The sequence below is a fragment of the Gopherus flavomarginatus genome, chromosome 4 (genome assembly GCF_025201925.1).
Source record: "Gopherus flavomarginatus isolate rGopFla2 chromosome 4, rGopFla2.mat.asm, whole genome shotgun sequence".
NCBI classification, from domain to species: Eukaryota; Metazoa; Chordata; order Testudines; family Testudinidae; genus Gopherus; species Gopherus flavomarginatus.
The window spans coordinates 187,732,845-187,753,966 of NC_066620.1; the positions used below are offsets into that span (position 1 = coordinate 187,732,845).

Consider the following 21,122-nt stretch of genomic DNA (forward strand, 5'->3'; position numbering starts at 1 on the left):
ACCGCCTGAGCAGATCCTTCCTCTCGCACGAGTGGTCCCTTTGCCCGGACATCGCCCTCTCGATCTTCCAGAGGTGGGGTTGTCCCCGTGTGGACCTCTTCGCGTCCAGGGGGAACAGGAAATGCCAGGCGTTCTGTTCCTTTCAGGGCCGGGAACCCGGGTCTGTAGCGGACGCCTTCCTTATCCCGTGGACGACCCACTTGTTCTACGCGTTCCCTCCTTTCCCACTGGTCCACAAGGTCCTTCTGAAGGTGCGCAGGGACAGGGCCCCCGTGATTATGGTAGCTCCAGCGTGGCCCAGGCAACATTGGTACCCCATGTTGCTGGATCTGGCCATAGCCAACCCAGTCCCCCTACCCCTTCACCCGGACCTGATCACCCAGGACCACGGCAGTCTCTGTCACCCGGACCTCCAGTCGCTGCACCTCGCAGCGTGGCTCCTGCGTGGCTGACCAGATCCGAATTACGCTGCTCTACCCCGGTACATGAGGTACTCCTGGGCAGCAGGAAGCCTTCCACCAGAGCGACGTACTCGGCCAAGTGGAAGCGTTTCTCCTGTTGGTGCACGGAGAGGGGTTTCCTCCCTATGGAAGTTTCGGTCACCAATATTTTGGACTACATTTGGTCCCTCAAGCAACAGGGCCTGGCGATATCGTCCCTTCGGGTTCACCTGGTAGCTATCTCCACCTTTCATCCGGGTGGGGATGGCCGCTCGGTTTTCTCTCACTTGACGGTGACTAGATTCCTGAAGGGACTAGAACGTCTCTACCCCCAGGTTCGACCCCCTGCCCCTACCTGGGATCTCAACCTGGTTCTGGCTCGGCTCATGGGGCCCCCCTTTGAGCCGTTAGCAACTTGCTCCCTGCTCTAACTTTCTTGGAAGACTGCCTTTCTAGTAGCCATCACCTCAGCTAGACGGGTGTCGGAACTCCGGGCCCTCACGGTAGATCCCCCATATACGGTCTTCCATAAAGATAAGGTACAGCTGAGACCGCACCCTGCCTTTCTCCCCAAAGTGGTCTCTGCCTTTCACGTCAACCAGGAGATCTTCCTCCCCGTTTTTTTCCCAAAGCCTCATTCGTCACGCAGGGAGCAACAACTCCACTCGCTTGATGTCCGTCGGGCTCTCGCGTTTTATGTGGACAGAACCAAACTGTTCCGCAAATCCCCCCCCAGCTTTTTGTGGCAGTAGCGGACCGCATGAAGGGGCTTCCCATTTCCTCGCAGAGGTTATCCTCGTGGGTAACGTCCTGTATCAGGACCTGCTATGACTTGGCCCATGTCCCTACGGGCCATGTGACTGCGCACTCTACCAGGGCGCAGGCGTCGTCGCTGGCTTTCCTCGCCCGTGTGCCCATCCAGGAGATCTGTCGGGCAGCGACCTGGTCATTGGTCCACACCTTTGCTTCCCACTATGCCCTGGTCCAGCAGTCCATAGAGGACGCGGCCTTCGGCTCTGCAGTGCTCCATGCCGCGACTTCTCACTCCGACCCCACCGCCTAGGTAAGGCTTGGGATTCACCTAACTGGAATGGACATGAGCAATCACTCGAAGAAGAAAAGACGGTTACTCACCTTTGTAACTGTTGTTCTTCGAGACGTGTTGCTCATATCCATTCCACACCCGCCCTCCTTCCCCACTGTTGGAGTAGCCGGCAAGAAGGAACTGAGGAGCGGGTGGGCCGGCAGGGGTATATATCAAGCGCCATGGCGGCGCCACTCTAGGGGGCGACCTGCCAGCCCACTGGAGTTGCTAGGGTAAAAAGTTTCCGACGAACATGCACACGCGGCGCGCACACCTAACTGGAATGGATATGAGCCACACATCTCGAAGAACAACAGTTACAAAGGTGAGTAACTGTCTTTTCTGTAGTTATCAGCTCTAGTAGGAATTGTTCCCTTTCTCCTGGTGTCATCAGGAGGAGGGAGAAAACTTGTTCACCTTAGCCTCCAATGATAGAACAAGAAGCAATGGCCTTAAACTGCAGCAAGGGAGATTTAGGTTGGACATTAGGAAAAAGTTCCTAACTGTCAGGGTAGTTAAACACTGGAATAGATTGCCTAGGGAAGTTGTGGAATCTCCATCTCTGGAGATATTTAAGAGTAGGTTAGATAAATGTCTATTAGGGATGGTCTAGACAGTATTTGGTCCTGCTATGAGGGCAGGGGACTGGACTCGACTCTGACCTCTCGAGGTCCCTTCCAGTCCTAGAGTCTATGAGTCTGAGTTCTCTACAGATACAAATGCTGTCCTGTTGTCCTTCTGCATATATGTATTTGTGGTAAACCATACGAGCACATCAAGTTGTTGGTCTATTCAGATTCTTGGGTCCTGTGACTCTCACGCACTGTGGTCAAAGGCTCAGTGCCAGGAAGCTAATTGGACCTACTTGTTGCATATAAAGCTAAGTGTGAGCACAGGTCTTTGCAGGATCAGGGCCTATATGCTATAGTCTGATTTCTTTAGGAATTGAATACAAAGCATTTCAGCAAGTGGAAGTACTGAAAGTTCAGTATGGCATAGTGCCCTCATTTGTCCCATTCTGCTGAACTGAATTCTAAAATAACCCTGTTCTGTGTGCTTCCTGAAGGAATTTTTCCATTGTTTAATATAGATTTTGCTATGAAATGGGCTTATTATTCAGATCACCAAGCTTATGCATGGTCTGTTAGAATGCACTCTTAAAAAAACCAAGAAACCAAATATAGCCTGCCTCCTTTCCTCCTTTTTAGCAGTCTGGTGGTGGTGATAGGAAAACTGGAGTTCTCTGATCAGGGCCCAGGCACAGCACTTGTATATGAATCCCCACATCCCGCCACCTTCCGCAATCACTTTGTTTTGTTGTGCATCAGTCGGATGGGTTTGACTCTGTTCATGGTACCTCTAATGCCATCTGAGTGGGAGCTCTATACTTACATTGTATGCTAAAAACAATGAGGAGTCTTTTTGTGGCACCTTAGAGACTAACAAATTTATTTGAGCATATGCTTTCGTGGGCTAGAACCCACTTCATCAGATGCATGGAGTGGAAAATACAGTGCATCTGATGAAGTGGGTTCTAGCCCACGAAAGCATATACCCAAATAATTTTGTGTCTCTACGGTGCCACGAGGACTCCTCATTGTTTTTGCTGATACAGATTAACACGGCTACCACTCTGAAACCAGTCACATTGTATGGTAAGCACTGTATGTTGTGACTGCAACATGGTACTATGGTTTCTTACATTGACACGTGTCCGAGGTGTCTGGTAAATCTTTCAAGCCCTGTGCTAGATAAAGATCTTCCATGCCAGCAGGTGGTAGATAATAACCACTAAACTTTTGATGGTATCATCTCCATGATAAAGGGAGCTTATATCAATTATATGCAGGTTGAAACATTCATTTGTGGCTGGCACACTCATCTGTATCAAGACCTTCAGCCCAGAACCTCAGCTGAAGTAGAGTTATCTAAGTGTACACTAGCAGAGGATCTGGCCTCATATTTGCTACCCGTCTCCCTACTGCCTGTCTCCCTGTGTAATGGTGCCGACTAACCTTCAGTCTCAATGGCTCAGATGGGCACAGCTAGGAATGCCCAGGAGTTAAATCTTGGCCACATTGAAATGAATAGCAAAATTCCCAATGGCTTCAGTGGGGCCAGGATTTCACCCTGGCTTTTTTCTAGTGAGCTGCTGTGCTTGCTGCAACTACTATTTGTGCTGTAAAAGCTTGTAGCAAGCTGTAAGCATGTAGATTTCAATACTAGAGTAATTGCGATAGGTTGTGGTTTTTCTTTTTGTTTTGAGGGTTTTGCCCAAACAGGAGGGAAAGGTTTGAAACCACTTGTTCAGTTATTTTAGGGTTAGCCAGAACATTTTAAGGCTGTAATTTAAAGGATATTTTGCGGGAGGGCAGGTGGAAATGTGAAATGTTTAGTGGTTTTGTGCTATTGAAACTGAGGTGGTATGTGAAAAGTAACACTGCATTTACAGGGCTTCCGGTTTACTGTTTTTGTATTGGATCTGCCCAGTCAAAAAGTTTTTATTTTAAACTGATAATTTTTCAAATGAAAAAGGTTGTTTTTTTTTTTGTTTTTGTTTAAATAAACAAACAAACTTGGGAATGAAAACTTGATTCTCTCTTTTTTTAGTTGAAGTTTTTTCAGCATTTCTTATCAATGTTTACTGCATTTTTTAATAAACCTACATTGTTATTGAAATGTGAAAACTTGGCTGTGTTGGTCAACAGATTGTAATGTTTTTGATGGTCTTTTTACAACGTATTTCTGTATTCAAATATCACAATTTGATTTTTTTTTTTTTTAAACAAAAGGTTGGGTCCATTTCAAACCATATGATACAGAAGTAACTTCAAATGGTTTTGTGAAATTCAAAAATATCAACCAGTTTTAATAACAAAGATGTCCCAGCCCACCCAACTCAGCCTGGATTTGACAAACTGCATTTCTTTCCTCTTGTGCAGCATCACTAGCCATAAAGGTTCTGCAGACCAAATTTTAGGGCCTGTTCTAATCTGGTCATTATCTCTGTAATCCCATTGTCTCTCCCTTACTCTTATGCCAATTTTACTGCCATCAGTTGATTTGCACAGCTGCAGTTGATTGGTCCTGTTCCTGGTATTTAGTAACCTGTTCTGTTGATGAACATTAGGGAGTTGAAGAGTTGAATGCAGCTCTTTTTTTCTCCTTTAACTGTGATCATCTGTAGGGCTGACAGAAGTATAAAAGGCAAAAAAACAAAACAAAAAGAAAACCCCAAACCATATTTGTAACTGAAGTCAGCAGATACAACTCCACAATGCGTTGAGAGTAGATCTGATAAGTAAGAAATTATCATTCTTACGTAGTCATTTGTCAGAGTAGAACACGCAATTGAAAGTTATAAACCTATAACAAGTCTGATAAACCAAAAGAGAGAAAAGACTGTTTTCTCTCCCGTAATGCTTTAGAGTACTCAGTGTGTAATACAGCATAGACAATTTCTTATTGATGCACAATATATTTGTTGTTTTGCTGGCATCTCCACACTGCTTACAGTGTGAGCAGAGTTCTTTCATTGACCCTTTACACAAAAATGCTAAGCCTTAAAGAGGCTTTGGGCTGACAGCAGAAGGACATCTGGCATGAACAAGATATAAAGATGGTTATGCTCTAAATTTTTAATAACTCATATTACATATTTTTAAATGTCAAGTTAAAATACACATTCATTCTTTTTTTTTTTATTATTGTATGTTTATTTCTGTTCTGCTCTGATTTTTGGCTGTTTGATAATTTCCAAAGGGAAATGAAATGGGGAGGATTAAATGCTCTTTCCTGTTTATTTTCCAGTCTGTACTGAGTGCCATTTGCCATCCTGTATGCTCACTTGCCATGAAAATTTATTTTAATGCTTAAATTATATTACCATCTTAAATTTATATAATGTGAAAGGCATTTAAAGAACTCCTTATCCCACATGATTTTTTTTCTTGTTCAGCCCAGCCACCTTTTAAAATGACCTTACATTTAAAAACATAATGTTGAGAGGTTTCCCTTGTCATGAAATACCATATAAACTAACTTGATTTTTAAGCCTTGTTAGTTTCTGACATCTGCTAAAGATGGACAGAATAAAAGTTAGCTGTCTTTCTCTCAACTCCATTTTTTGAAAAGGGGTTTTGACCCCTTAGGCTTGGGTTTTTTTTTGTTTTTCTTTAATAAAATTTTAAACACCCTGCCTAATCTGTTCCTACCCAAATAAATACATCTTCCTGCCTTCCTTGGAATATTGGTCTTATTTTTCATTGCATTGGGAGTGTTTTGCCTCTTGCTCTTACAGTACCTTCTCTCTGAATCGCACAGCATTATATAGACTTGTGTGTGTGACTTCTGATTCCATAACCCGGATGAGGGGGCATGGGGAAAACAGAGAGACTCACTTAGCAGCACACCAAGGATAGGTGAGATTTTGTGTTTGTTTTTTGGAGTAGTGTTTTTTGGTACAGTGATTAATTTGTCAACGTACGCTCAGTCATGAATTTCTGTCTAGGTCAGGGGTCGGCAACCAATGGCACATGTGCTGATTTTTAATGGCACACTACTGTCTGCCAGGGTCCTGGCCGCCGGCCCCTCTCAGCGCACTGCTGAGCGGGCTAGGCGGGGCTGTCAGCTGGGACCCTGGCAGGCAGCAGCATGCCATTAAAAATCCTGCCCAGCCCAGCCTGCTCTTCTCTGCCTCCACCATTCGCTCTCTCCTGCGGGGACAGGGGGCGGAAGCTTGGTCCTGCCGGCTGCTGCTGCAGGGTAACCTCCACCGGCAGTCAAGCTTCCTCCTTCCCCGCCTCTTCTCTGTGTGCTGGGTTCCTGCCCGTCCTCCTCTTCCTCCCTGCCACCAAACAGCTGATGGCCCTGGAGAGGGAGCGGGAGAAGCAGAGCCGGAACTGCAGCCACAGCGTGCTTGCTGATCCAGAGAAGAGGCGGGGATGGGGCCTTGGGGAAGGAGGATGGAATTAGGGCATATCCCCTCCAGCCCCCTGCCGTGAGCTGCCCAGGGCAGGGGTCTGGGAGCATCCCCATAACTCCAGCCTACACCCCCTGCCCTGACTCCTGAACCCCGCACACCCCCAGGCCCCTGCCCTGATCCCTGCACCCCCCTCACACACACACACCCAGCCCTCTGCCCTGACCCCTGAATCCCCCCACAACCCTAGCGCTGATTCTGGCACCCCCTCACACACCCTGCACCCCCTCACATGCCCCCAGCTCTCTGCCTTGACTTCTGCACCCTCCCCCCATGCCCCCATCCCCCTACCCTGATTCCTGCACACCCCACACATATCCAGCCCCCCACACCCCATGCCCTGACTCTTACACCTCCCACATCCTCACCCCCACCCTGAGCACCAAACGGAAGCTCCTGAACACACACCCCCATTCCCACCTGCACCCCTCACACCAAATGGGAGCTGCCCAGGTAAGCGCTTCACACCTAAACCTCCTGCCCCAACCCTGAGCCCCCTCCCTCATTCTAGCTCCTGGCCAGACCCTACACCCTAACCCCCAGCCTGCTCCTTCACCCTCAGCCCTGTGCTCAGTGCACCCCCACCCTCAGCTCAATGCAGAGAGAGAGGAAGAGAATGGGCTGAAACCAGGGAGAAAGTAGATACCACCTCTATGTGGGCAGGGCCGGGATCCCAGACCAGCAGTGGGCTGAGCGGGGCTGGCAGCCAGGACCCAGGCTGGCAGGAGCCAGTGGGTAGAACCCCAGACCGGCAGCGGGCTGAGCTGCAGCGGGCTGAGCCGCTCAGCCCACTACTGGTCTGGGTTTCTGGCTGCTGGCCCCTTGCCAGCCAGGGTCCTTGTCACAGGCCCCGCTCAGCCCACTGCCGGCCTAGGTGAACGGAACCCCAGGCCAGCAGCAGGCTGAGTGGACCGGTGGCATAAGAACAGCATTTTAATTTAATTTTAAATGAAGCTGCTTAAACATTTTGAAAACCTTGTTTACTTTACTTTACAAATGGCAATAGTTTAGTTATATAATATATAGACTTAAAGAGAGAGACCTTCTAAAAAACGTTAAAATGTATTGCTAGCACGCAAAACCTTAAATTAAAGTGAATAAATAAAGACTCGGCACACCATTGCTGAAAGGTTGCCGACTCCTGGTCTAGGTGGTGGAATTTGGTTTCACACTGAAGTAGGTGGTGGTTGTACAGCATATTGCCGCAACGTTTAGAAACTATTATAGTAATGATATTCTGTCTGTGCTTTCTGTCTGTCCTGTAGCAAGATTATTTGAAAGTGTGGTGGTTCTCAGATGAATACAGTGCTCGTGGGTGCCATCCATTGCTAGATTTGTTCAGTAAATCAGAAGTGAACTCCTGCCCCCATTGAAGTCAATGGCAAAGCTCCCACTGCCTTCAATAGGACCAGGATGCCCCACCCCGGTAATGGGAAGGCTCATACATGAATTTCTTAAGTTCCAACTGCAGTTTTCTCAATCCAAATCAAAGGGGCTCTGTGCAGACACAAGGGTGCTCTCCGCATGCAGTCATATGCAGGGTCCAGGCCTTTTTCCATAAATGCAGATTTTGAGGAGAGCTTGGAGATATATATTCATAGTCCTCATCTTGCCCTTATAAGCGCTCAGCACCCATTGTGATGCTTATGGCCAGTTTTTCAGAACAGTTCAGCACCTGACGTGCACCCAATATGCTGAGGTTTGTTTAAAAAAAATGTTGCTACTTATTTTGCTGCCTAAAAGGGGAATGAACTCTTCTGAAAATTCTGCCCTAAACATTCTGTGTGATGGCGGGATAGATGGGGGGTTTCCGCTAACTTCACTTTCACTATTTAAAAAATAACCTTTTCAAAAGGACACTCCCAACTTAAAAAATTATGTTATAGGTCATCATTCCTTCACTTTTATGTTAATAACAGTAGAGATTATTAAAAATGAAAATTAACAATCCAATTGATTTGTTATTAATTCTGTTGTATTGTTTACTACAGTACATCCGTGCTATTACGCCCTTCATTATTACGAACCTTTGGCTAATAATAAACCTGGTCCCTGGATCCCAACTACAGGTGCAGTACAGCCTGGAGCCTTCAGCTGTCAGACCCGTGTGGCAGGGCTGGATCTCGGGGCTGTCAGACCGCGGGCGACAGGGCTGAGGCTCTGGGCTGAAATTTTATGAAACGTGGTTGCTATCAGATTTAAATTTGGGGTCAACATTAAATTGACAATGTCCTGTTAAATAGCTGCTTTTGCAGCAAGGTTGCAAAGAGATTTGCATGATCTTTCCAAGAAGGACCAGATTTCTATAGCAACATGTTTATATATGTCCTATAGCCTACCTATTTCAGGCTGTTGCTTAGGATACTGGCGGTAAACAGACAACAAAAATGGCTCTTTACCTGAGAGTTGTCGTCAGATACCCACTCGTATACTTCCACATTTCATTTGCCTTACTCTCACAAGTGGGCCCACTCACTGACTCTCTTTGGGCAAAGCAAGTGGGGTGTGGTTCTCATACTTGTCGTAATCCCAGTTTGCATGCATTTGCTACTTGATGTTAATGGCTTTGGCTCAGTGAAGCTGTTTGGCATGTTACAATCATGCAGCAATGCTGTTGGTCTAAAGATCAGAATGCAGCCTATTAAATTCTGCCAGGCTGCCTTCAGTCAACCTTACCTTTACACAGGTGCAGTCCGCAGAGACGATAGGCCCCAGTCTGCATTGCTTCTTCTCTGAAGAGTGGAAGGCTGCCCTGATTAAATCATAGGAGGCCAATATCTGAGCTGCGTTTTGTATTGAGGGCATTCTGCTCCATTTCAAGCAAATGAAGTGCAGTTCTTGGGTCCTGGCAAGCTGCTAACGAAGCCTAGAATGGCACAAGGCTTAGTCTCTGTAGACTAGTGTGTATTTGTTAATTCATATGATGTACAAATGGAATATGGTGGATAAAGTGTGATCCTGTCTCTCTCTAGCTGCTGGTTCATAAAGAGACTGTCAACAGATAAGTTAGTCCTTGAGCATAAGTGGTAATGGTTGGTGCTAAAGATCCAAGGCTCTTTTCCTGCTGACAGCTGTGATAGTGTAGTAGGCCACTGATTTATTGCATAAAGCTTTGTTTGTTTGTTTTAGGGGGAAGAAACTTTCTATTAATTCTGGTATCAAAAGTACAAAACAGATGTGTGTTTTCCTGTGCATGTCTTACAGAAACCTGACAGTGCAGATCAGAGGTGAAAGTAAGCCAGTACACCCCCATACAGTGTACTAGCAAGAGCCGGTGCACCATACCAGGGCAGATTGGCTTCCCCTGGCAGCAATTTAAAGGGCCTGGAGTTTCCAGCAGCGGCTGGAGCCTCGAGCCCTTTAAATTGCCACCAGAGCACTGGTGCCAGAGCCCTGGGGAAGCAGCGGTGGGACTCGGGCGACGATTTAAAGGGCCTGGGGCGCCAGCCGCAGCTACCTTTAAATCATCCCTGGAGCCCTGGGGTAGTGGCAGCGGGGCTCCGGTGGCTATTTAAAGGGTTCGGGGCTGCAGCAGCCACTATCGGCCCAGCCCTTAAAATAGCCACCGGACTCCCGTCACTGCTTCCCCAGGGCTCCAGCAGCAGGGCTCAGGGAGCGATTTAAAGGGTCCGGGGCTTCGGTAGCTGCTACCGCTCCAGGCCCTTTAAATCATCCCAGAGCCTGCCGGAGCCCTGGTGAGGTATTTTAAGGACCGGGGTGGTAGCGGCTGCCAGAGCCTCGGACCCTTTAAATAGCTGCCAGAGCCCTGGCACTGCTACCTGAGGGCTCCGGGATGATTTAAGAAGCTTCATTTAAAATTAAATTAAAATGCTGATCTTACGCCACCGGCCCACTCAGCCTGCTGCCAGCCTGGGATTCCATTCACCTAGGCCTCTGCAGCTGGGAGCTCCGGGGGTGATTTAAAGGGCCTGGGGCTCCAGAGGCTGCTACTACAGCCCCAGTCCCGGGCCCTTTAAATCCTGATGTAAGGTGCCTGGAGATTTAAAGGCCCTGCCTCTTCCAGCTGAGGCCCTGCCCCCTCCTAAGGACTCCGAGTGCCAGTAAGTCCTTTCAGTTACTTTCACCTCTGGTGCAGATACTTAGCAGCTGAAAGCCATTTTTTTCTTAGCAGTTACTCGCCCAAGGACAGTCCTTACATAAGGGACTAAATAAAAGAACAAACTACAGAAAATAAAGCTTTTATTTTATTTGGTGCCTCTTGTTGGCCTGAAATAAATAGCCAGGCTTTTTTCACTTGGAGGTGACATGTCTTGTGCTCTCATAGCAAGACCTCCCAGCAGGAACATGGTAGGAAGGAGTTGTACTGGTCCCTGCTTATGCCTGGATTGTAATGCAGTGGCAGCCTCTCATGGAGAGGGTAAAATTTTGCCTGAGATTCTGTCTTTTTCTCTAATTACCTATATTCATTCTCTTCTCAAATGCACAGAGGTATTGCAAACCTCTCCCATCTGGGGGTCAGCCAAGCATGCTGTGAAGGCAGAGAGCATAAACTTGCTGCTGCTCCCGTCTTCTGCCAGCCTTAGGATCAGCAGTCCTGAGATTAGCCCCAAACACAGCCTTTCTATGCTGTCCAGAAGGCCACAGCAGGTCAAGTCCTCTTGTCTTTTCCCCGACCAGGCCTGCCAACGGGGGGCAAAGGGGTCAATTGCTCAGGGGCCTAGCAATTTAAAAGGGTCTGGGCGGATGGGATATATACATATGTTTTTAATAAAAATTAAGATAGAAATCCAGTTTCCTTCTGCTACTGCTCTGTACAGAGCACCGTCGCTTGTTGTGACAGTAACCGTTAGCTGAAGCACTGCAGGACCCTGCTGGTTTGGCAGAGCATCAGCAACAGCAGCCTGGGAACCGCGGAGCTTGCTGCCTCCTCTGGACTCTTGGAAACCACTGTGCCTGCTGTGCTGGCTCTCCGACTGTGGGGCTGAGGACAGGGAGGCTTTTAAAAGGAACAAGCTCCCTCTGCGCTTTCCTGCACCAGGGCTGCAGCTCCTCACCAAATGCAAGCCAGCAAATTCAGCCACAGAACTGAGCCGCCCTAAATTTGCTGAGAGGCAGCCGGGACTAGTCCCTCCATTCACTGCAGCTAGCACTGGCTGGCGAGCCGCAATCACAAGCGCAGGATGAGGGGCCACCACCCCTGCTCCGCCAGGGAATGAGGCACAGGTTTTCGCTCGGCCTTCGCCCCTAGCCACCGCTGCCTCGGAGATCTCCCAGTAGATGTTGCACACTAGCCCTGCTGTTTCCTCGTTGCTCTGGGTGTTGATGTCCCACAGCACCAGCAGCGCAAGTATTGTGTATTTGAACTTTGTTGGTCATACTCAGTTACATCTTGTATATCAGTTTTTTCCTTGTCTTTAGATTACACATGAATCACGATTAGGTGTTTAATTCGCCTACTTAATATTTTAGGTGTTTTCTTACTTTGTGATTCTTTAAATGTTTTATATATTAATTAATTTCATTCCATAATGTATTTATTTAATTTAAATATATAATTCAAAATAACACATTCTACATCTTCATGTATAGGCTCACAATTTTTTAATACTGGTGCTGTAACGAGGAAAAAAAAAGTTAACTAGATCAAACAACGCCACAACTGACACATAGTGAGTTCTAGTGTGTTATAGTGTCATAAATCTCAGCCATTCCTTTCTAGGGGGGCCATTGACTGTTCTGCCCTGGGGCCTGGAATTGCTGTCGGTGGGCCTGTGCCCACCTAAAGTACTATTGCAGTTTCAAGAGAAAATGTCCAAGTATCTGATGTATTTAACTGTTTCTAAAAAGATATCCATAGACATAGGAGCAACTCTTGTCTTCCAAAATCTCATATAACAATATGCCTGGCTCATGCTGTCCATTTGCTGAGTGTTGCTGGGGTCCCAAAGGCACAATGCAACCTATTTCAAAACCTTAATGGTTTTTATACATGATTTTACTCTTTGTAGCTCAGTGACATTGGAATGATACTAGATTTTTTCCCCCTGCAAAACTAATGCTCTCAGATACAAAGATTATTTATTACGTCTCTCTGTGTGCAGTCCTTCCCTGATGAATACTGTAGTCACACACATACATGGAGGTATTGCATACATTCTCCTCTTTTTGTGAAGACTAAATCACGCTTGAGGCAAGGAAATACCACAAGGAAGTGAATCCCTCTAAGGAGTTTGTCTTCCCCAAACTTTTTTAACTGATTCACTAACACAGCTTACCAGGAATTCAGTCCAAAGAGTTTGTCTTCCAAAGGGCTGAAATGAAAGTAGTCAGTCTCCTGGTTTCTTGGTTGTGCGTGTAGAGAGAAATTTTACCTGCAATAAGCAATGCTCAATTTAGAGTTGAAAATCTAAAAGTGAATGGAACTTTGTCATTAGTACCTGAAATTTTTCTAAAGATGCCAATGCCCAGTCTGCTAATTTAGCAATAACTGATATTACTGGCTAGATACTTCAAGCCATTTGAAATGTGTGGATATGGTTATTCGCCATTGTATCCTGCACTTACTTTCTAGTGAGTCTTCATCTTAGATGATTAAAAATCCAGATTCACTCTTTCTTGGGATTTTGTTGTAGGATCATTGACTACATTCTGGTGATTCTATATGAGAAGGAAATTTAGAACAACTTAATCCTTTTATTCTCTGCATCTTAACTTCTAACTTGGCTATACTTCTCGACCTCATTACAGTAGGGGTGTTGTTTTAGGGGATCGAGGGAGGATGATTAAATATACAGCTAACATTTACCAAAGCTCCAGGCACAAGACTTGAAGAAAAATCCTTTTTCATTTTTTTTTCCCTTCCTGGGCCCTACATAGTGAATCATCTGCTATAACATTTTATCTTTCTAGTAAACTGTACATTCCAAAGCCTAAGGGTCTGTTACATCTTCAAGTTCTTGTCTAAGCATCTTTAACGCATTCCTTTTTACTTTTCTCTTCTCTTGTTACTGTCAGGAATTCCATGCTCATGAAAATTGCAGGTAATCACCCTGAAAACTAAGTCCTTTGTTTATCAAGCAAAATAGGCGTAGGACTGGCTATGATGCATGCTGTCTTCCCTTACGGCACCTTTATATTATGTCGCATCCCTGATATGAAGTGACTACTTCTAGAGTGAGAAATTAGGGGAAGGTCGTTGAGTCTCCAAGCCTATTCACTCCCCAGGAAGTCCCCTTTATAATAGATGCAAAATCCATTATGGAGCTGCCTGTTTACTTTCCTGTACCTCTTGATTTAAATCTCTATCAAAATCTGAGCGTTCCTATTTTTCATTTGCTCTACAACATTACAAATCCCTTGATGAAATTTGTAAAGCCTCCTTTAATTTCTTTAGAGTATTGCTGTTCTTGGTGGCTTTGTCTTGCTATCTCTTTTCAATAGTACATTTGTTACTAAACCAATAGCTTTTCTCCTACACCTTGCCAGACTGGCAGGTTGGCCACCTTCTCAGTGGTTAGTTTGGAGGTGATGAAGAAATCTATTTTGAGGGACAGACTGGTGGTTTCTTAACTGATCTGCCGGCAAAGAATCTATGGTCAGTCTAAATCTACCTCTTTTAACACATTGTACATGCAAATGCTAAGAGCTGAATGCCTTTTAAGTAAGGTCCCCAAATTGTGGGTGAGTCGGCCAGAACAGCAGTACAATGTCCTGTGACGCATAGCAAGATGAAACCAGTGCTCATAAGTAGGTGAAGGGCTCCAGGAGTCTTTAATCTTCTTCCTCATGCAACCATCACCGTTCTCAAACCTGGAAGAATTTTTCCAGCAGCGTGTTTTAGCCAATGCTATATATTTATCCAGTATATTATCTGAAATGTATAAATCATGTGGCAAAAGAAAGAGAGACTAATCATAAGACTGACTTAAACTTTCCTCTTTGAGAGCCCAGTACCTGTGATTTCCATTACTGACTATCCTCCCAAATGTTTCTCTGGCTAAAACAGCTAGTGAGCCTTGGGAATCTGATTTGATGAAAGAGTTTTAGAGCAATCAAATGAAATGTCAGTTGGATGCCAGCCGCAGGGTTTCTTGTCATGATTAATGAGATATTTGGGCATTTCATTTTGCAGGAGCTACCTGAAACAAGTCTTATCTAAGAGCTATTTCTTTGGATGTGCTTTAATAAATTAACATTAATGTCACTTCCTTAATTACCCTTAACAAATTGGTTACACAACTGCAGGTTTATATTTGGGTTTGGCACATAAAGAATCCATATGAAAAGCTCAGACACTGAACAATAATTGCGTTTTAATGCTGTCATGGTATAATTCCCTACTCTGAACCTTAGTGTCCAAAAGATGGGGTACCAGCATGAATTCCTCTAAGCTCAATTACCAGCTTAGTACTTGTAGCGCTGCCACCAACCAGGAATTCCAGTGCCTGGTACGCTGTGGTCCCCCCCCCCCCAAACCTTGCCCGGGGACCCCCAAGGCCCAGACCCTCTGGATCTTAACACAAGGAAAGTAAACCCTTTCCCTCACAGTTGCCTCTCCCAGGCTTCCCCTCCCTGGGTTACCCTGGAAGATCACGTCTGGTCACTCTCAGAACCCAGAGAGAACAACCACCAAATTCTAACAGCACACACAAAACTTCTCTCTCTCAATATTTGAAAGTATCCTGTCCCCTGATTGGTCCTCTGGTCAGGTGACAGCCAGGCTCACTGATCTTGTTAACCCTTTACAGGCAAAAGAGATATGAAGTACTTCTGTTCTATTAACTCTTACTTATTTGTTTATGACAAATGCATTGCATGTTACTTTTCTGAAATAATCTGAACTAAAAGATGGGTTTACCCAAGGTAGCCTATAATTTGTTGAATGCAGAAGCCTATTGGAGTATAGAGCTTTTGAAGTTAATATCAAATTTCATTCTAATTGAAATAAATCTCTCTTCTCACATGAGGAAGTAGTGATATTCCAGTAAATGGAATCAACACACCCTTTATTGTTAGTTTAACACTTATATTGCAGTAGCACCAAGACCCCTTGCACTAGCAACACACAAACATATAGTAAATTACAGTCCCTGCCCCCAAAGAACTCTTAGATTGATCCCCCTACTAAGAGAGTGTTTGTGGTCACCTTGTGAGGATAACTTCGGAGTTTCTAATTGCCGCAGGCCAGTCATAAATCTCTGGTTATTTGCATGCCTGGATCCTGATTCCACAGCCTCCCTGCCGCACTGATTATTGGGGTATAAAAACCAAAGTGAGTGATTTTGTTCATATCCGCAGAAATGTGTGAAGAAATTTGTGTCCGAAGATCAATCAGTTTCAGGTGGAGGATTTTTCACAGAGCAATGGCTGATCCCAGTCAACGCTCTCCTAAAGCTAGTCATACATCCCTGTCCACACTGCACAGAGTTCACTACAGAAGGGTTAGAAACAACTACAGTAACACCCTGCTTAACGTTGTTTTGATCTTTTGTCCCTGTTCCAGTACAGAACATGCTCCATTTAAAGTTGTGCAATGCTTCGCTGTAACATCGTTTGGCTGCCTGCTATCAGCTCCCCTACGCCAGCTCCCCGTGCCTTCTGCCCACTGGCAGACCCCGCAGATCAGAGCCTTCCTCTCTCCCCCCTGCCTCTTGCCTGCAGCAATCAGCTGACATTTAGGAAGGAGGGAGGAGGAGCGAGGACTCCTCGGGCAGGCTCCCCCTCCCTCCCAGACATCACAAACCAGTTGATTGCTGCAGGCAGGAGGCAGGGGAGGAAGGGGGGAGGACGTGGTGTGTGGAGTAAAGGGAGAGGCGGGGGGAAGAAGAGGCAGGTTAATGGGGGCTTGGAGGAAGGAGTGGCGTGGGCGGGCTGAGGGGTTGAGTCCCCCGCCCCTGGTGCTTGCAGAGTAGGGGAAGCTGCTTCCGCTGCTACACAACGTGCTGCTCCTAGCCTACAGCACCGTGAGCCTCCTTGCCTGCCTCATTATCTTCAGTGCAGTGGGCGGTGCCTGTGTGGGGTAAGGAGGGGGCACCTCCCAACCACAGTACTGTACTGTATGGCCAAAAAATTTTTCCCTGGAACCTAACCCCCCCCGCCTTACATTCATTCTTATGAGGAAATTCCAATTTTCATTTCATTTTTCAGGAACATAACTACAACGTAAAGTGAGGAGTTACTGTACAGTGTCAATGGTGGGAGAATGCTACCAGTGTCCTTTCCTCTTCCTGCCGGAACCACTCTCTACAGGTTTCTCGCAGTTTTGGTCCCTTCCGTGTTACCCAGTAGATGCCATGCTGTAGAGCCGTACTAATTCAGTGAACATCACTTACCTCTGAACACAGAGTTGTTGAAACACAGGGTGTCAGGTGTTTGACACCTGCATAAAGGTGGAGAGTTGTGCTGCTGTCTCACCTTGGCAGCCAGAGCAGGTGTGTCATGTAAGTTCCAACCATGGTGTGTAGAGAGATTTTGAATCTCTGTAGCATGGATGAGAATGAGGGGAAGGCACCAGAGAATCTATAGGGAGAAAGACATTAGGAAAATAGCCAAGCTCAAGCTGAGGTTTTCAGTCACTGTTTAAGTTAATAATGAAAGAAACCCTGGGAAGAGAGTAAGATTGGACAGCCTGTGGAGGATGGTGGGAATGCCATGGTTTAACAGTTGTCGAGAAGTTGTGCGGGGCTCTAGAGAAATGATGATTCCCATTGCTTGATATGCAGTGGCCTGCTGTCTGAGCTCCCACACAGCTCTCCAGTCTCCCCTTCCCCAGCCCTTGTGGCCAACATGCCATTCAGTGGGGGGATGGTCCCCTGGTTTCCCAGGCTACGAGATCTCCCTTTCTTTCCCTCCGCTCCCATGGCCAGCTGCCTGTCACTTGCAGAGTTGATGGGGATGCAGGAGGAAGGGAAAAATGCTGAGATCTGCCTACCCAACCACCTCCTTGAGCCACCAGTTTTTGGGGTGGAGAGTGAAGAAGTGGTGATCATGCCTGCATTTCCCCCATGTATCTGAGGCTATTCTCGGTTTCTGCCCTTTAACAGCCTCTGCTGCTCTCCCAGATGCTGCTGCTGCCCTCTGATCTGATTCAAAGCTCTTTGAACTCAATGGAAAGGCTCCCACAGACTTCAGTAACTTTTAACCAGGAGATAGTAATTCTTAGCAGGTGATGAGGCCTCTGGAAGGGAAAAGGGAAGAGGGGGAAGATTCATACAGGGCCAGAAGCATTACATTAAAATGCTTCCTAAACTGGACTGATTTTGTTAACTCTAATCTGCCCTTCCCTGCAGAGGCCTGACCACCCATGACCACCCATTAAAATGCAGCGGAGTAGAAGGTATGGATGTGTTCCCTACCCTGTGCATACAGACTCGTTTGAGTATGAATATGTGGAGCAGAGTGGGTTTGAAATACAGATGGAGAGGAAGTACTGGTAGCTGCAAACTTGCAGTTAGCTGGAGAGCTGCCCTGTGTCTCTAAATGGCTGCTGCTTCAGTGTCTGCCAGTTTAGTTTCAGCATTTTGGAAGCAAGTTGGGGACGTGACAAAGGAACAGAGCAAACTTTGTGACTGACTAGAAATAATGCTAGCAGGCTGGAATGTTTGTGGTTTCCGACAAAACAGAAGCAGCTAATGATATCAGCAGAGTTTTCCGTTGAACCTGGTGTGTTTTATTAATGAGCAGCTGGTTGGTTTTTGTTTCGAAGCAGTAAGCCGCAGAGCAGGATGTGGATTTTGTATTGCTTAGGCTGTGTGGAGGGTAAATGGAATACAAATAAAATGCAGTTGAATTCAGTTATTGATAATCCTCTGAAGTATTGCAGTTATTTTTGGTGACACTTCATGTTTTTTAGGTTTTGGTGCATGAACTGAGCTTTTGCTGCCTGCAAAGTGCTTACTTGTTATCAGATGTCTTATCTCACTGCATTTGTCATGTCACGTCTTGGTGTTCTGCTTGTCTTGTTTCTCAAAGTAGGTAGGGCACAGTACTGCGCGCACACACACACAATGCATGACCTGGTCTGCTCTTAGTCACTACGTGCACTTTGCACTCACTTACTGGTGTAGATGACTATACAAAGCAACGTAGAATTAAGTCCTTAATTTAAGCTAAGAGTAAATTGATTCACGAGTATACAAACCTTTTTAATGTAGCAATGTGAGAGATTCTGGTAGCTTTTTGCGTGTTAATGCATGTTCTTGAACTCTTACCAATGTCTGTACAAATGAGAGGCATAACATTTCACAGTACTTAGATTTGCAAAAGCTGATGTTGCTGCAAACAAAGAACCTCCTTTGTCATAATAAAGAGCTGTCAGTATTAAGGTTTGTCTAAAGTACAGATTATGTTGGTATAACACATGTTGCTCAGGAGGCTGAATAAGCCACACCCCTGAGTGATGTAAGTTACACCAACCTCAGCGCCAGTGTGGACTGTGTTGTGTTAGCGGGAGAGCTTCTCCTGCTGACATAGCTACCACCTCTCACAGTATAGACCAGAGGTTCTCAAACTAGGGGTCGGGACCCCTCAGAGGGTTGCAAGGTTATAGAATCAGAATATCAGGGTTGGAAGGGACCTCAGGAGGTCATCTAGTCCAACCCCCTGCTCAAGGCAGGACTCATCCCCAGACAGATTTTTACCCTCGTTCCCTAAATAGCCCCCTCAAGGATTGAACTCATGACTCTGGGTTCAGCAGGCCAGTGCTCAAACCACTGAGCTGTCCCTCCCCCCTGGGTGGGTCACAAGCTGTCAGCGTCCACCCTAAACCCTGCTTCACCTCCAGCGTTTATAATAGTGTTTAAATTTTTTTTATTTTTCTAATATATAAGTGGGGGCGGGGGTAGCACTCAGAGGCTTGCTCTGTGAAAGGAGTCATCACTACAAACATTTGATAACTGCTGGTATAGACCGTCAGCTTAGAGCATCTTCGCCAGATGCGCTACAGCGCTTCTAGTGTAGACTAGTCCTTAGTCAGCAGGTTGATGCTCTTCATGGTATGTAGCTAAGCCCACGTCCAGACTAACCCGCGGCATCGGCGGGTTAAAATCGATTGCTCGGGGATCGATATATCGCATCTAGTCTGGACGCGATGTTTCGATCCCCGAGCGCGCTTACATCGATTCCGGAACTCCATCAACCCGAACGGAGTTCCGGAATCGACACGGAGAGCCGCGGACATCGATGCCGCGCCGTCTGGACGAGTGAGTACCTCGATTTTAGAAATTCGACTTCAGCTACGTTCACGTAGCTGAAGTTGCGTATCTAAAATCGATTTTAATACCCTAGTATTTAATACCCTAGTCTGGACGTGGCCTAAGTGTGTGTTTGCTAACCTTGAGCTCCTCTGTCTTCTCAGTTAGTGGTTGATATTGCTGGGTAACCGAGAGGCTGAGGATGGTAAGAAAACATGTATGTTACTGACTGTTTTTTATAAGAGTGTATTGAGCACCTTTCAAAGAAACAGAGGATCATAGAAGATTAGGGTTGGACAGGACCTCAGGAGGTCAAAGCAGGTGTTCAGAACAGGACCAACCCCAACTAAATCATCCCAGCCAGGGCTTTGTCAAGCCTGACCTTAAAAACCTAAAGATAGATATTCCACCACCTCCCTAGGTACCCCATTCCAGTGCTTCACCACCCTCCTAGTGAAACAGTTCTTCCTAATATCCAACCTAAACCTCCCTCACTGCAACTTGAGACCATTGCTCCTTGTTCTGTCATCTGCCACCACTGAGAACAGCCTAGCTCCATCCAGGGGTGGCATGTTTGTATAATTTTTGTTGGTTACCAGAACAGGTCCAAGTCCCCCCAAGGCTCCGGGACAGAGTTTGGGTGCAAGAGGGGGTTTGGGGTGCGGGCTCTGGGAGGGAGTTTGAGTGCTGGGTACGGGCTCTGGACTGGGACATGGGGTTGGGGTGTAGGAGGGGTATGGGAGGGGGTTTGGGTGCTGGGTGTGGGCTCTGGGAGGGGGTTTGGGTGTGGCCTCTGGGCTGGGACAGAGTTGGGATGCGGGACTGGGCTGGGAATGAGGAGTTTAGGGTGCAGCAGGCAGGCTGCCCCAGGGCTGGGGTGGGGGGCTAGAAAGGACGACTCCCCCCAGCCCTCTCCCCGTCGGCAGCAGCGAGCTCCGGGGGAGTGCGGCCCTCCCCGGCATGACACTCACCCAACCCAACCTCTCAGGCTGTTGCTCAGGAGGTCTAGCCAGGATAAGCTCCCCATCTTGGAGTCGCCTGCTAGGGGGAAGAGCCCTCCCTCGGCAGGCACAGCAGCCGCTTTAGCCTGCTGCTGAGGGAGCACAGCATGGAGCTGCAGGGAGCAGCTGCCCACTGCCCAGGGCAGGCAGGGATGCTCCGGGGGAGGCACACGGGGGCAGCAGGAAGGGCCGGGGGAGGCGCACGGGGGCGGCAGGCAGGGCCAAGGGAAAAGACCCAGCTCCAAACACTGGTGGAGCCTGGCCCTCCCGGGCCCTGATTTTGCTGGAGCCCGGGCACCACAGGCCCATACAACTCGCCACCCCTGACTCCATCCTCTTTGGAACCCCCCTTCAGGTAGTTGAAGGTTGCTATCAAATTACCCCCTCACTCTTCTTTTCTCCGGACTAAATAAGCCCAGTTCCCTCAACCTCTCCTCATAAGTCATGTGCCCCAACCTCCTAATC

At 47.0% G+C, this 21,122-nt stretch overlaps 1 protein-coding gene across 6 annotated transcripts in view; it reads left to right on the forward strand.

Moving 5' to 3' along the window:
• Nucleotides 1-21,122, forward strand: part of HPCAL1 (hippocalcin like 1) — a 119,180-nt gene that overhangs the window by 88,330 nt on the left and 9,728 nt on the right. Inside the window, exon 1 of one of the 6 annotated variants that reach the window (XM_050951038.1) lies at nucleotides 16,726-16,905. The exons of 4 other annotated variants lie outside the window; for them this stretch is intronic. The gene's annotated coding sequence lies outside the window, so the exon portion shown is untranslated. Of the gene's footprint in view, nucleotides 1-16,725; nucleotides 16,906-21,122 lie in introns of those variants that run through there. One more of the 6 variants, XM_050951041.1, reaches the window with a different exon arrangement.